This window comes from Glycine soja, chromosome 10 (genome assembly GCF_004193775.1).
Source record: "Glycine soja cultivar W05 chromosome 10, ASM419377v2, whole genome shotgun sequence".
Classification (NCBI taxonomy): Eukaryota; Viridiplantae; Streptophyta; class Magnoliopsida; order Fabales; family Fabaceae; genus Glycine; species Glycine soja.
Genome location: NC_041011.1, coordinates 37116475 through 37133749, shown reverse-complemented (window position 1 = coordinate 37133749; position 17275 = coordinate 37116475).

Genomic DNA, 17275 nt, shown 5'->3' with positions numbered 1-17275 from the left:
TGTTATTAGTGTTTGACCAGCAAGGTCGTTCTTCTGGGAAGGAGTTCATTCATTGGTTAATTGATGATGAGAAAGACTTAACCCATTTTCATGTGTTGATTAACTGTGCCGAAGTTAAGTCATACCTCGAGTAAGTTTCACAATGTATGCCCTTTAGGTTTCAATAATTATGGTTGTTAATTGCATTATACTCCAAATATTGACTCATGATACATTATATTTGGACAGTTCATTCTTGCAATCCCAGTCAAATGCCTCTACTTGTAATCTACATGCAGATTTTCCTACTTGGTTCCAGGAAAAAAGTATGTATGTTATTGTATATTTTATTTTGCTACTTTATGGTAAATAAAATATATTTGTTCATACTCTTTATATTCGTAGGTTACAAATGAGCCTACAAATGTGAGAAACCAACACTTAAAGGATTTATCGTATGGTCCGATGAGTTACGTTAATGGGTACAAATTCCATACTCAAGCATGGACTGGAGGGAAGAAAACGATAAATAGTAGGGTTCACATAAAAGGGCCTTACAGAAGGAGTCATAGATGATTTTTATGGGGTCATTCAACATATATATGAGCTAGAGTATAATATTACAAGCTAAGCATGGCTGGTGTGTTGCAATTAAAATGAAGCCAATGGGTTACATAGAATCTGATCATGTACAAGATGATGTGCATTACCAAGTTGAGGAAATGTCACATGTCAATGAAGTCATTGAAGTTGAAAGTATTTCTGGATTTCAAGATTTAAGAGGTGGTGTTGAAGAAGTAGACCATACTAATTTGTTGACAAATGAAGAAGAATCAAATAATTTGAATGGAGAATCAAACAATATTGAACAAGACAATGAAGGGGAATTAGAAGATGACTTTGAAGTTTACAATTTTGAAGATGATTAAACATTAATGTTTGTTAATTAGTTATAATGTTTGCTATTAGTGACATGTTTGTTTTCTTCTAATACTTCAAAACTTTGTTAGTGTATTTTATTTTTGTTGTGATATGGAAGTTTGTTGGTTATCTAATTTTCATTTATCCCAATTCTATTTGAGTGTTTATGTTATAATATTATTTTTCTATATATAGATATGTCATTAGATGACGCTGATCTTCCCCAACCCTCGTCACATGACTCCTGTGAGAAAGGAACAACTGCGAAGCAAGGACGATATGTGGTTAGACTATTACCACCTCAAGATAGTCTGTCATCATCTACCTCATCCCCGTCTTCTGTGTCTGTGACAGTTAGGCCTCCTGATATTGCACCTACATCATCTCCACCTTCGACTGAAGTTAAACCATCTTCATCTCATGTTAATGCATGTGGACTATCCCCAGTACCTGCATCCACACCATCTCCATCCTCGGTTGATGCACGTGGACCATCCCCAGTACCTACATCCTCACCTTCCCCATCCCCGATTGTAGCCAACATGCTTACAGATGAAGATGCTACAAATTTGGCAATGGATGACCCCCCTCTAATGATCCTCTTATGGTTATGCTAATCTATTGAGCGTAAATATTACAAAATTTATATAATTATCGTTATATAAGATATATCATATGGTCTTATACTATTTTGATTAATTATTTTTTATATTTAGGTTTCATCCATCTAAGGTTGCGGCAAAGGCTATCACTTTGTCCATTAGGAAACAATTTGGTCAGCCTTGGCCTACATAGGAAGCGATTCCAAAAGATCATCATGAACTTTTTTTCCAACATTTTAATGTAAATATTCTTGTGTTGATGAATTAATTCAAAGGTTGAAATGGATAGTAGTGTTGATTTTTATTTTATTTTATTTTAAATTGTAAAATTCATATTTTTCTAATTGTGTATTATTTCATAACTTTGTTATACTTTAAAGAAAATTGGTCTGGAGACACCAGGAAGTGAATGAAATCTAAAAAACTTTTAACTTGAAAGATTCTCATAGACTTTCTAAGATGTTTAGGGATGCCCAAAATGAAAATAAAAGGTCATATTGGATTGAAGATTGTGTTTGGAATGATCTGTTATCATATTGGAATGCACCTAAGTATCGTTCCAAGTGTGCACGAGAAAAAAAATCGGGCATCTGAAAAGGGTGGGTGTATGCACACATATGGTTTTATCAGCTTGCAGGATCACACCATTCATTTGGTATGTATGTTAAAATTATAATACATAGTTGTTTATACTTGTCTAGTTTACCACTTAATGTTTATTTTATAATGTTTGTTAATAGTCAGAGGAGCTTGGTCGATCTGTATATGTAGATGAGGCCTTTCAACAAACTCATTAACGAAAGAATATTGGTCATTTTGTCGATGATAGATCTAAGAAGACACATGTGAAACCATTATCTTGCATCATTTTTTATTCTTTAAAATATTTATTATATTTATGAAATAATAATTGTTTATGAATTACATGAAGAATTTGAGGCTAGACTATCTTAAGCTAGGTTTGATGCTACATCAAGTGTTGGTGAATCACAACTCACTCCTTTAGACCCCGTTGAAGAACAAAGACATGGAGTTGGTGTTGGGCTGCAGCTGCGGGACCAAAGCGAAAGGGACGCCTTTATGGTACTGGAGACCTTGCTCATACTTACAAATGCGAAAATGACAACTTCATGCAGCATACACAAGGTTCTTCTAGTCGCGATGAAGATGCTTCAGAAATTAACCAACTAAGGGTGGAGGTGCGTCAATCAAAGGAGGAGATGTGTGTTTTTCAGTCAATTATCCTTCAGTTCCTACCTCTTGAAGCAAAAAATATTATTTATCAACAACAACAACCTCACCAGCAGCACGACCATGTAGATGACCAGCAGGCAGATGACCAACATGAACATGATGATCAACAGAGGCACTCTCCTGATGACTGTTTTGATTATTGACTTAGCAACACAAAATTACTACTCACAATCGACATTAACATTTTACATTGTATTTTTCTTTTACATTAATTTTCAATTTAACTTAATGATTTATTTTAGTCTATGTTTTGGATTTATCAATTTCACTATTTCTTAATTATATGTATTAATTCAAATTTTGACGGTAAATAATATAGATACATAAAATAATTGTTCCAGTGATAAATGATAAAAAAGGAAAACAACTGAAATAATATATTATTTATAAAATAAGATTTTTCAATTGATATTTTGATGTCCGTTAGATGTTTTTGAATCTGTCGAAAATAATCCATGGGAAGGTGTTACTGAATTATTTTTGATGGATTTTTCTGTTGGAAATGTTCGACGGACAACAAAAATTCCGTCGGTTACAATTTCTTACGATAATTTTTCAAACGGATTTTTGTCCCTCAGAAATTTTCAGTTAGTGACGGATTTTTAACGTTTACGACAAATTTTGGCCATCGGAAAAACACTTTTTTTTGTAGTGTATTCGGGTGTGGGTGGAGGGTTGTTTGATGACATTGTTGAATCGAGTGGCCTCGGAATAATTAAGAAGGAGGGGGGTTGAATTAATTATTAATGTGTCTTGAAAAATTTAAAATTATCCTTCTTAATATTACTAGATTCAATTTGGCTTTACTACTAAGTTATGAGAAAGTAAAGAACAAAAATAATAACTTAGACAAAAAGTAAAGCGGAAATGAAAAGTACACAACAGAAAATAAAGAGTGTAGGGAAGAAGAAGATAAACACAAGATTTATACTGGTTCGGCCACAACCCGTGCCTACATCCAGTCCCCAAGCAACCACCGGTTCTTTAGATTTCCAATAACCTTGTAAAATCCTTTACAAGAAAAGATCCACAAGGGATGTACCCTCCCTTGTTTTCTTTGAACAACCAAGTGGATGTATGTTCCACTTGAACTGATCCACAAGAGATGTACCCTCTCTTTTCCTTAGTATCACAACCCAAGTAGATGTACGCTCTACTTGTATCACAAAGGATGTACGCTCCAATGTGTTAAGACAAAGAATTCTTAGGCGGTTAGTCCCTTGAATCTTTGTAAGGGGAAACAAAAGATATCTTAGGCGGTTAATCCTTTGAAATCTTTTGTTTAAAGGGAAAGGGAAAAAGATATCTCAGGCGGTTAGTCCTTTGAAATCTTTTGTAAGAAACAGAAGATATCTCAGGCGATTAGTCCATTGAAATCTTTTGTCAAGAGGAAGAAGGGAAGAAACAAAAGAATTCTCAGGCGGTTAGTCCTTTGAATCTTTTGACAAGAGAGAAGGAATGAAGAAGAAGAATAACACAAGTTTTTGGTCAATGAACTTTTCTTGAAAACAGAAAGTATTGAACAAAAACTCTTAGAAAGATGAATGAATCAATGAAAGAAATCTATTATACTTGAAAGGAATCAGTCTTTTTAAATTCATGCCATGGTCACATATTTATAATCATTTGATAACTCAAGTTAAAGTTTATGACTCTTGGCAATTTCTTTAAAACTAGTCACTTTTTAAAAGTTGTGACTCTTTTGAAAACTAGTCACTTTAAAAGTTGTGACTCTTTTGAAAACTAGTCACTTAAAGGTTGTGACTTTTGAAAAACTCTTCAGAAACAACTCACTTTAAGAATTGTGACTTTTGGTAATTTATTTTTCAAAATCAGTCACTGGTAATCGATTACCATCATACTATAATTGATTACACATCAACAGATGTGACTTTTCATGTTTAAATTTGAAAATCAAAACGTTCAGAAACACTTGTAATTGATTACAAGTATTGTGTAATCGATTACACAAATTTGAAATGATTTGAAAAAGTTTTATCACAAGTTGTGACTCTTGAAATTTGAAATTTAATGTTTTAAAACATTGATAATCGATTACATGATTATGGTAATCGATTACAACTTTGTAAATCAGTTTTGAAAAGAATGTTGGCTACTGGTAATCGATTATTGCCTTCTGGTAATCGATTACCAGAGAGTAAAAATTTTTGGTAAAAGATTTTTCTTTTTGAAAAATTCTTGTGCTATTCAATGTTTTGAAAAACTCTTTTAATACTTATCTTGATTGAGTCTTCTCTTGATTCTTGATTCTTGATTCTTTACTTGAATCTTGAATCTTGAATCTTGATCTTGATTATTCTTGAATCTTGTTTGACTCCTGATTCTTTGGCATAATCAAAATAATCTTGGAAGGCATTGCTTCCACAGACATTGGGTGAGTGGTCAGACGAAGGTGTTATCGGATTTGTTACCAACGTGATTGCAAACGGCAAAGGAAAATTAACAGATTTTTCACTTTCGAAGGAAGTTTTGTTACTAGTTTTGAAATGGCAATGGATGAGACATGTGATGGAGGTTTAATAGCCTTTGGACAAGTGACAAAGTAACGTTTAAATTCGATTCAAACTTGTTATTTTTCCATCATCAAATTTTGGTGTATTTGTATTTGCTTTATATTTTTAGTATTTCCATTTCCGCGCTAAAGACTTTAAAATTGTTGTGTTAAAGGATATGGAAAGAGCTGAAATTGAATTTGTTGAAGATGATTGTTTCGAAGCTGAATGTGACAATGGATTTTCATGGCTTTTTTTATTTATTTATTACCAAAATGGGTTAAAAACGAAAACTAATTACCATAATGAATTGATCAGGAAAGTATTTATCAAAATAAGTGATTTTTGTCATGTAGGAATATAGCAGACGCCTATGGGTATTCATCCGTTTGGATCATCCCAATGAGTTCAATGATCCAAACCAAACCAATTAAATTGGTTTGAATTTTTTCTTAGTTCAGATTCAACCCAAACCAAACTAATTAGAACCGATGACAATTGATTTGAATATCGGATCGATAATTTTTGAATCCAAATTAATCTGAATCAAACTGAATATATATTATTAATTTTTATTATTTTTAAATGTTGAAGTTACTTATATTTTTATGTCCTTTTGTGTATCTCCTTTGTATTTTATGTTCATCACATACACTCATAGACACTTACTTTCATCCTTTTGTTTCCGTTTCTCACATAACCCTAAAAGGGTGCCGCATATGCACACCCACAAAAGCCTCTTTTGCACGTTGTTATGTCTTCTCATGACGGTCATTGATGTCATTGAGCCTCCTTTGAATCTCCATCTAGTCAGCGTTAGTAGTACAACTTTGACCTCCAAACCTTCTCACGATGGATTTGGCTAATTTCATGTATGTCATAGGATTATTTGTTAGTTATGCCTATGTCATCTCTTACTAATTAAGGATATGGAGCACATTAACATGAAACAAAGAAAAAAAAGAGAGGTGATTCTGAATTGATGCCCATTTAAATGGCCTAACAAATCAAATGTAAAATGCTTCACATTATTATTTTATATTATTAATTCATACTAAAAATTGAACTCGTGACCCTTTAGTCATAATTAAAACAATAAACTATTAAGGTACTTGTTTTGTTTAGTTAATCATATTAATATTATTTTTTATGTATCATTAGTCAAAAGTTATTCATTTTTTTAAATTATCAATTAAAGATATTTAATATATAAATCCTTTTAATTTTATGTAAATAATTAGAATAAAAATAATATGTATATTAAATCAATTTTTCTAAAAAATCATGTAAATAATTTACGTATTAGTGTATGAAATTTAATTATAAATTGGTAAATCAAAATAAAAATATAAAAATTATTCAAAATAAAAACATATAAAATGATATAAAATAAAATTAAAAATATTTATATATTAAATATTTTTTAATTATAAATTTTAATAATTTGAAGAAAAAATTAATAATTCTTGATTAATAATACATAAAAAATAATATTAATGTAATTAAGTAAACAAAATAAATATCTTAGTAATTTATTGTGTTACTAATATAAATAAAGGATCATGATTTCAGTGCAATAACTAATATCGTGTTTACCTTAGAATTTGCCCCAAATTAATTACCTAGTTGTATAATATACTATATAGATACCTGATTTTGAATAAAACTAGAGTTTTGCCCGTGCGACGTCCGGGCTCATACTCCTTTTTCAATATTACTAATATATGTGCAAAGTTCAATAACGATGTTTATTTGTATGATAATAATGCTGAGCTATGTTTAGAAAAAAGCAACATAAAGTAAGAATACAAACAAACGTAATGCTATTGTAAATTGTTGGATGGTGTTGATATAGCAATGAAAGAGAGGCTACACAATAAAGAGTGATAAATGAGTTCATTAGATTTTTGGATACAATTATTGATCATTTAATGATCAGAAGAATAATGATAATCTTTTTCACTTCCCGTGATCATCTTTTGTATCTCAGCAAACATTTAGTCTATTAATCCATATATATACTCTAATAATCTACTTAGTATATTAAGTGCTAACCTTTTACGGCTTCTGTTCCTCATCCATATTTATTGTTGATCAGTATAATGATAATTTTTTTCATATATTCACGAACAAATAATTATAATAAAAAAAACGTATGAGAGGTCCCTTTATTGCTTATCAGTATAATGATAATCTTTTCTATATATTCACGAACAAACAATTTAAAAAAAAACGTATGAGAGGTCTCATGACGTCAACATGGAAAGTAATATGTTTGTCCCATGGGTCATTCATATTTATTGTTGATCATATAATGATAATCTTTTTCACTTCCCATGATAATCTTTTGCACCTCAGCAAACATTTAGTCTATTAATCCATATATATACTTTAATAATCTACTTAGTATATTAAGTGCTAACCTTTTACGGTTTCCGTTCTTCATCCATATTTATTGCTTATCAGTATAATGATAATCTTTTCTATATATTCACGAACAAACAATTATAAAAAAAAATGTATGAGAGGTCCCATGACGTCAACATGAAAAGTAATATGTTTGTCCCGTGGGTCATCCATATTTATTGCTGATCATATAATGATAATCTTTTTCATTTCCCATGATAATCTTTTGCACCTCAACAAACATTTAATCTATTAATCCATATATATACTCTAATAATCTACTTAGTATATTAAGCGCTAACCTTTTACGGTTTTTGTGCGTCATCCATATTTATTACTGATCAGTATAATGAATGGAGAGGAACGAAAATGGAAAATGGAGATGATGCAAATGTGAGCGTATCACAAAAACCCTTCGAATTCACTCAGTTCAGAATAACTCATCGTCTAAGTTATGATTATTTCCATATCCTAAAAGAAATGCTTATTAATTTGAAAATTATGATTATTTTTATATCTTAACAGAATATTTAAAATTGATTATTAAGTACCTGTTAATTTGAAATGAAAATTAACAAAAATATGAATAAAATATGCTTATTAATTAAATGTCAATAAATTGACAATGATTATGGCAAAAATAAATACAAAATTGAAGCTGTTTTAATAATATGTTAAAATTGATAATGTAATATTTAAAATTAATTGTTATGTACCTATTAATTTGAAATGAAAATTAATAAAAATATGAATAAAATATGCTTATTAATTAAATGTCAATAAATAGACAATGATTACGGCAAAAATAAATACAAAATTGATGTTGGTTTTAATAATATGTTAAAATTGATACTGTAATATTTAAAATTAATTGTTAAGTACCTACTAATTAAAAATAACTCATCGTCTAAGTTATGATTATTTCTATATCCTAAAAGAAATGCTTATTAATTTTAAAATTATGATTAATTCTATATTCTAACGGAATATTTAAAATTGATTGTTATGTACCTATTAATTTGAAATAAAAATTAACAAAAATATGAATAAAATATGCTTATTAATTAAACGTCAATAAAATATGTAACTAATTGTTAACGAAATTGTCACTTTCAAACAGAGAAGTGAAGATAGACACAAACGAATTTTAAATTGACTGTTAAATCAAACAAATTGATTTAAAATTTAAAATTTGAAGATAGAAATTTGAAATTGTGACTTTTATATCCACATAATATTTTAAATTGACTATTCAACCAAACGAATTGATTTTATTATCCAGAAATTAATTTCCATGACTGGTCCAAAATTATGTGACCCTAGTATAAACAATACCACACTGTAAAGCTGAGTGAAATAGAAATGGAACTATTTCCTAAGTATGAAGCTAATTAATTTTTCGTAATTGAGCAATCACGCATATTTCCATTAACAATAAATGGGAAAAACAAAACAATAAAATGACAATTTTTTTTTTGGAATAAAGAATATTTTATTGCCAAAAACTGATCAATACAAAACCCGCCGATCAAAGATCCAGGCCCAAACTGACAAGAAAACCCAAAAAGACTAGAGATTCCTATTGCAATACATCATAAGTTTCCTATCGTTTTCAACTCTTCTAAGAATCACATTTTTTATGGTCTCCCAATGAAGCTCTTCTTTCCTACCACCTTGAAATATGATCCGATTTCTCACAAACCAAACCCTATAAACAGTTTCAGCCACAGCCAGCTTCATCAAAATTCTTTTACAACCTTTGCCTTTAGTATTTTCCACAATCCAACCAAGCTCATCATCCCACATAGTAGGAGTGTGAACATACCCAATCCAACGCAGAATCTTCTCCCAAACTGGTTTGATTTCACAGCAACTAAAAAACAGATGTTGACATGTTTCAGCCATCTTACAAAACACACACAAACCATCAGTGGGCATGCCAAACCTGATCATTCTCTCTTTTGTTAACAAGCGCTTATTACAAGCCAACCACAGAGTGAAAATTGCATGATGTCTAGCATGGTTACCTATAATAATTTTTCTCCATTCCACCTGCGGTTTAATACCTCTAATCACTTGGTACATTTTCCTCGTATTATACTTTCCAGCATCACACATCTCCTTCCAAACCGCAGACTGCGTAAGTAAATTTTTATACTTGAAAATAGCTTTCAACGTCCAAGAACAATTTTGCCTCGGCTGGAAGTTATCTGCATTATTATTTTTCATATAATAAATGTGTATCCAATGAATCCACAACTTATCCTTTTTCTCCCAAATATTCCAAAGAAGTTTACCAATTGTAGCTTTATTCCAATCCTCAAGACCAATCAGATTCAGTCCACCTGCATTTTTTGGATCACAAATATGATCCCAAGAAATAGGGGCTTTCCTACTGTTATTGCTCTTACCTGTCCAAAGAAAACTTCTACAAATCCCTTCAATATGCTTCACCACTTTCTTAGGCAAAGGAAAGATTTGGAGCCAATAATTTGCGATGGCAAATAACAAGCTGTTAATTAATTTCACTCTGCCAGCATATGATAGCAGTTTGGAGCTCCAATGTTGAACTCTTTTCAACATCTTATCGATCAAAGGTTGACAATTACTAATAGTGAGCTTTTTGCTGTCAAGAGGAACACCAAGGTACTTAAAAGGCATTTTACCAACCAAAAAACCAGATTCCTGCTGCAATCTAACTTGAGTATCCTCATCCACCCCTCCAAAGATTTTACTCTTGGAATGACTTATCTGAAGACCTGTTGCTTCTGAAAACTCTTTCATTTTGTTCATCATCAGCTTCATTGATCCACGATCCCCTCTTAAGAAAATCAGAATATCATCCGCAAAACACAAATTAATAATTTTCAGCTTCTCACACTTAGGGTGGTAATTGAAGTTATGGTTTGAACCAAGGCCATGAAGCACTCTATGGAGGTATTCCATAACAAGAACAAATAGGAGAGGAGAAATTGGATCACCTTGCCTCAACCCTCTTTGAGCTTTTAAAATACCCGTTGGAGCACCATTAAGGGAGAATCTGTAGGAAACATAATTAACACAAGCCATCACCCAGCCTATAAACTTCTGAGGAAATCCCAACTCCACCATAATATGCTGCAATGCTTGCCACTCAACTGTATCATAAGCCTTCTGAATATCTATTTGCACCAAGCATCTAGGAGACACATTTTTCCTACCATACCCTCTCACCAGCTCCTGAGCGAGAAGAATATTGTCCTGGATGTTCCTACCAGGAATAAATGCTGATTGAGTGTCTTCCACTACACTATTTATCATAGCACTCAGTCTACTAGTCAATATCTTCGAGATCACCTTATATATTGTACTACAACAGGATATTGGTCTCATGTCTTTGATGGTTTTTGCCTCCGGGGACTTAGGGATTAGAGAAACAATAGAGCAATTTACAGCTTTGTACAACTTACTAGTATTAAAAAATTTCAGAATAGCATTCTGCACATCATATTTAACAATGGGCCAGGCTGCTTTGAAAAAATGTGAAGTGAATCCATCTAAACCAGGAGCTTTGGTCTCACCAATATTCACTAAAACATTCCAAATTTCTTTTAGGTCAATAGGTCTAATGAGTTGCTGAGCAAGATCTCTAGACAAAGTTTTACCATCTCTCAAAACAGGGATATCAATTCCTTTCAAATCAGTTTCTTTAGTACCTACCAACTTTTTGTAAAAGCTCACAATCTCTTTTTCAATACTCTCTTGTGTGCACAACAAATTTCCATCTAAATCTGTCAAAGTATTATTCTTATTTTTTTTCCTTCACAGTTGCATGGAAATAAGCATTATTTCTGTCACCAAGCTTAAGCCAATTGACTTTAGATTTTTGGATCAGAATGTCATCTTCCATTTGGGTCAACTGGATAATTTTCTCATTCTTCTGCTTCACTTCCTTCAACAGCAAATTATCAAAAGGATTATGTTGCAGTAAAATTTGGACCTGATGTAACTCCTGCCTAACTTGCTGGATTTGATTTTGCATATTGGTGAACTGTCTAGACAGAGGTCTTAAAACACTTTGGAGCCTTTTAAGCTTGTACCAAAGTTTTTCCATAGAAGTCCAAACTTAATCTTAGCATAGGAGTAAATTTTAATTTTAAATATTTAAATTTTTTTAATAAAATGACAAATTGATATATAGAACGATATAAATATAATAAAAAATTGACAGAAAAGTTAAACAAAAGTATAACATAATCTTAGCATAGGAGTAAATTTTAATTTTAAATATTTAAATTTATATGAAATTATAAGACCCACAAAATTATAATAAGTAACTCATAAATAAATAATTATATAATGTAAATGGTCTTAGGAATTTATTTAAAAAAATAAAGAGGTTATTTCACTAACATTAGTTTAATATTAATCACCCAAACTCCCCAATTGATCATTATTTTTTTTATGATTGAAAATGAAAATTAAAACGTTTACTCATCATCCTAACATTTTTTTTATTTCTCTAAAATTTATTTATTAATTCAATAATTTTTTGTTATACAGATTTCAACTAAAGTAACGTGAACATTATTCTTTCTGAAATATATAATAAAATTGTATATATATGAAATTCAGCCATTAAAAAAACTACATGAAATTAAATTGATCAAACACTCAACATGACTTATATATGAATCATAATTAAACCCGACTTCCTAAGAAACTTTTGTGAAACTCTGTCTATTTTGACAATGTTTGAATACAATATTAATAAAATACATTGTCTGAAAATCATAATTATGAAATTACAACTTTAAATTGTTAAAACAAAGTAACATCAAAATTTCTTCATCAATCAAATGGGGTCATCATCACTCCAATTTTGTTGCTTCTTGATTATTAGCTACCCTATCACTGGAGTCAGTTGATTTTCTGTCAAGAATTCTTGCCATTGCTACAACTGAACGCAAAAATGAGACGCAAACAAAAATTAACTAAAATAATCTATATTACTAATAAAATAATATTAAATTAACTAAAACCTAACAATGAGCAATAAAAATTATCTATATTACTAATAAAGAATAAATATAATTCAAGTTGTGAATGTTGAGAGCCTCTGCATCAAAATGTAAATTGAAATCCCTGTGACAAAAAAAAAACCATAAAGGCAGCATTGAAGGAAAAAAAATATAAAGGCAGAACAAATATAAAGCATGTCATATATTTGAAAATCAAAGTTGAAAGTATCTAACTCAAAGGGATTGAACAAATATAAAAATATAACCCATTGAAATAACTTCAGCCAGCATTAAAGGAAAAAAAATATAAAGGCAGAACACCAAAAAAATTTAAGCTTTTGGGTCGCGGAAAATAAAAAACCAAAAAAAAAAAGTTACCCAATGATCCAGGTATAAACCCAAAATGCAAGCAAGCTGTAGAAGGCTCAGGAACACAAAAAAATTTAAATTTTTTGTAGTGTGAGAACTCAGAAAACAAAATAAAAGGAGAATATCCAAAAAAATTAAAGCTTTTGTCTTGCGAAAAATCATAAAACCCAAAAAAAATGGGACATCGGAGAAGGCTGAGGTTCACAAAAAAATTTAAACTATTGTATTGTGAGAAACAAAGAAACAAACAAAATGTAGTCAGAGAATCAAAGAAAACAAACTTGTTTGAGATAAAAATAGAAGCTTTTTGTAGATTAGTTTCTTCTTCCACCTTCTCTGTATACAATAGCAAAGGTATTGTGAGAAGTCAGAAAATAAAATAAAATAATTTAAAATTTTTGTAGTGCGAGAACTTAGAAAACAAAATAAAGGAAGAACACCCAAAAAAATGGGTATAAGAAAGAATGAACACGTTTAATAAGGCTGACAAAGACAAAAAAATTTAACCATAAACCAAAAAAACAAAGAAAATGAACCCATACTCGTGGAGTTTTCAGATAAAAACTGCAGTTGTAGTCTGCTCTTCGACCTTCTCTGCATGAAATAGAGACTGACTAAAAAAATGTAAGCTTTTGTATTGTGAGAAACAAAGAAAAAAAATCTGTTTGAGATAAAAATCGAAGCTTTTTGGAGATAAAAATCGCAGCTTTAGTGTTCTTTCACCTTCTTTGCCTACAATAGTAAATGTATTGTGAGAAATCAGAAAACAAAATAAAAAAATTTAAACTTTTGTATTGTCAGAAGTCACAAAGAAAACAAATATGCTCTCATAGAGTTTTGAGATAAAAATGTCAACTTTGGTGTGTTCTTCCACCAAGCTAGAACACGATATAAAAATGCAAACCTGGAGAGGAATGCAAATATGATATCATTGTCATGGAATCTGAGATAAAAATAACAGTTTTTGATGTAAAAAATCATAACTTTAGATGTAAAACAACGCAGAAAAACACAGAAAACAAATCTATTTGAGATAAAAATCGAAACTTTTTAGAGATAAAAATTGCAGCTTTAGTGTTCTTTCACATTCTCAACATACAATAGCGAAAGTATTGTGAGAAGTCAGAAAACAAAATAAAAAAATTTAAACTTTTGTATTGTTAGAAGTCACAAAGAAAACGAACTTGCACTCATAGAGTTTTGAGATAAAAATGTCAGCTTTAGTGTGTTCTTCCACCAAGAACACGATATAGAAATGCAAACCTCGAGAGGAATGCAAATATGATATCGTTATCATGAAATCTGAGATAAAAATCATAATTTTGGTATAAAAAATTATATTTTTAGATGTAAAAAAACACAGAAAAACGGGGAGAATGAAAAGAAGGAACAGAGAAGGAGGAGATAGTAATTGGGGAGAGAGAAATGAGAGAGAGTGAAAATGATAAAAAAAATGAAGCTTGGGATTTCTGAAGAAAGAGAGAAGCAAAAGGTATGCAACAATGAAAATTGCAAAATGCGTGTCACAATAAATGCTTGACATTTCGGTTACCCAAGCGCATCGGGAGAAGGAAAACGTATTGGAGAAGCTTGGACATGTATTATTGCAAAGGCTTGGAAGGGGAAACGTATTGGTATTCTATAGCTAGAGGTGACATTTTTGGGCGGGAAATTGGGTTAACCACAGCGCGACACGTAAGCATTCAGAACCTTGTTTGTATATAGATAGATGATGTCACAAAGAACATATCTTAAAAATTTGGTTTTGAAGCTGAAACTGGCATTTGAGAATTTTATTTCTGATCCAGAACTCATGTGTCTCTCGTAGCCTCGGGGAAAGAAAGAGGAAGACTAACAATATGTGCGGCTCTCGTTTGGCCTATGCTACAAAGTGCAAACGCAGATGGTGCAAGAATGGTCGTTGGATGGGCGAAATAAGGCCGCACAATGATGAATCGCTGGTGCAGTTTCAGGGGTTAGAGTGCGGCGGAAAGGGTTTACAGTATAGAAAGAAAAAATTCCAAGTAAGAAGGAAATGGAGGTAGTGTTGTCGGTGACATTGGGGGAGATGGAGGGATAAATTTGAAAATTCATAAAAAAGGAAAAGAAAATTAAAATCAGAAAAGCAACAAAATTTTAACGAATCTCAGGGTATTGCATTAAAAAATCGTACATATTATCGTAATGAAGCTTTAAGTCTGATCAGTTAGAGAATAGTAAAAAGTAGGTTTTAAATCCGTGTACGGATTGGTTAAACTTATATAATTTTTGTATTTATATTTAATATTTATATATAATTATTATTTTAAAAGATTGAGGATTATACTGAATAAAACCATATTAAAGTTAAATAATATTTTTTAATTGAAAGTTTGTGCTGTTTTAAAAAAATATTAAGTCTATAAAAAATTATAATTTATTCTTTGATCAAAGTTATAATAATGATGTAATAAATGTATAAATTCAAAATAAATATAATATATATACAAAATTATTTTAGTTTCAGTAGGTGTTCAAGTTTTTCAAATACAATGTTCATTTTTGTTTTTGTGTATGTTAATTTCTAACTATATATTTGGATGGATATTTTTAATTAATAATTTATTTTAAATAAATTCAATATCTGTCATTTTAAATTTAGTGTTGGAATAATAATTTAAAAAAAAAATAAATATCTAAAATTTTAACATGAAATTTTAATTAACAAAAAATAAATTATATGAAATTCTCTTAAATAAAAGGATTTTAATTTTCTCACTCCTCTCTCCAGTGCTCACTCTTGTCTCTCTCCTATCTCCAACGCTCACTCTTGTCTCTCTCCTCTCTCCATACGAGCGCTCACAGGGAGCAAGCTTATGAGCCTCGACGCGCGATGCGAGTACTTGGTGGAGTTGGACTTGTTGAACGCGACGGAGCTGAGGGACGCCAGTGTCGCGGCGGTGGCACGTGCGTGGAACTTGTGGAGGCTGTGGCTGGCGAGGTGTAAGAAGCTGAGGGTGATTTGCTAGAAGTGGTGTGTTGGGATTGGGGATTTGGGCGTGGATTTGATTGCAATTAGGTGTAAGGAGCTCACAACATTGGATCTCTCTTATTTTCCTGTGAGTTCTCTCTCTCTCGTTGGTGTTCATTGAAATTCAAGTAAGTATAAGAAATTGAATTGTTCCACACAAACAAAATATTTATAAAATGAAACTGATTTAAATTTACTAGAAATTTTTAAATCTTTCATGGTAATTGAATTTTTCTTGTTTGTAATTCATAACTTTTAAATATCTTCATATTTAAAATTAAAACTTATCTGCATTTGAAAATTTAAAAATTATATGATTTTTACTTAATCATATAAATTTATATTTTAATTATTATTCTTTATTAAAGTTTAAATTATAAAAGTAAAAATTTATAATTTTAAATTAACTTTTATAGATTTAAAAGGATTCTATTCTTCTTCTTATTATTTAATTCTTTCTGCTCATTTAAAAATAACAAAAAATGATAATTAAATTGATTAATGAAAATTATTACATTAGTGCATGCTTCCTCTTAATGGAGTGTTGATGCTTCCTACTAATTGAGTTTTGCTAGTTCTAAGCAATGATCTCACTTAGCTGTATTCTTTTCAACTACAATAAAAACTAATTATCAAAATTACACAATAAATATCATTAATATAAATACTTAATTTTTCATTAAATGTAATTTGGTCCTTTAAATTTGAACAATGATAATCAAAATATAAAATAACATAACAATAAATAGGAAACAAAATAGGAAAAAAAACATGTATTATTAAAAATTGGCAACCCTTGGTGTATATTGATATTCTATCAAATATTAAAATATTTTTTAGTTTAATGAATAAATTGATATTTTCTGAAATATCAATGATCATATTTATTTATTATTATATTTTCATTATATGCGTTGGAGAGATAGTTTATTGTTACTCTCTTTCATGAAAATAAGCAAACAAAAAAAGGAGTTGCATGCGATTGAAAACCAAAATTATTGAAAATCTGATTAGATTTTTGAACCGGATAGAGTCAACTGAATGAGTTTCAAAATGAAACGACATGACATGAATGGTGGTAAAATGCAATTATGTAAGAGGAAGACTGTGATACGGTACAAGTTTATTATTCCTTTTGACACGATGAAGGATAAAAGTTGTAGGATCATGCGTTTGTTCAATCTAAGACACGATGTTGCAGGACATTATAGAGGATAGAGG